An 822-nucleotide genomic window follows, 5' to 3' on the forward strand; every position below is an offset into this window, starting at 1 on the left:
TTTTTTTTTTTTTTTTTTTTTTTTTTTTTGGTATCAGGGATTGAACCCAAGGTTGCTTAACCACTAAGCCATATCCACAGCCCTCCTCCTCCTTTTTCTTTTCTTTTTTTTGAGACAGGCTCTCATTTAATTGCTTAGGGCCTCACTAAATTGCTGAGGCCGGTTTTGAACTTGCAATCCTCCCGTCTCAGCCTCCCAAACCGCTGGGATTATAGGTGCGTACCACTGTGCCCAACTCAAAATTCATTCTTAAAACCTGCTCTTTAAAAAAACAAAAACAAAATACCTTGTTACATTTGATGGTCTCCTGATGCTTTTTTTTTTTTTTAATTCGAAAAACCTATTATAAATTCATGTTTGGGAAAAGTACTAGAATTTGGTTATTTTGCCTTTCCAAGTTTGGAAAGGAAATTCACTGACTTTTACATTTCTCTAAATTCTCTTTTAAATGTGTTGACACTCCTGATTTTTATGTGAGTTAGGATTCTTTGGCTGTGAGAGTAAGAACCTCTGAAGCCAGTTTAAACAGGAAGGAATTTAAATCAAGGATGTAGGGCATCTTATGGAGACCAAGTGCCGGAGCGTGGCCAGGCTTCCAATGGTCTAGAAGCTGGACCTTGGTGCTGTTCAGAGCCAAGCCATCTCTGGGGGCTGTTTGAGACCACCAGAAGTAAGAGATGGGCTGCTGGGCACATGGGGTCGGCTGAAGTGGGGCAGCAGGCATTTCCACGAGCCCTCCTTGTCCCAAGTGCCCTCCTCTCCTCCTGCAGCAGCGCCATACATCTCCCGGGTGCCTCCAGAAGCCAGGCCAGACCTGCACTG

This window comes from Marmota marmota, unplaced genomic scaffold (genome assembly GCF_001458135.2).
Source record: "Marmota marmota marmota unplaced genomic scaffold, marMar, whole genome shotgun sequence".
Classification (NCBI taxonomy): Eukaryota; Metazoa; Chordata; class Mammalia; order Rodentia; family Sciuridae; genus Marmota; species Marmota marmota.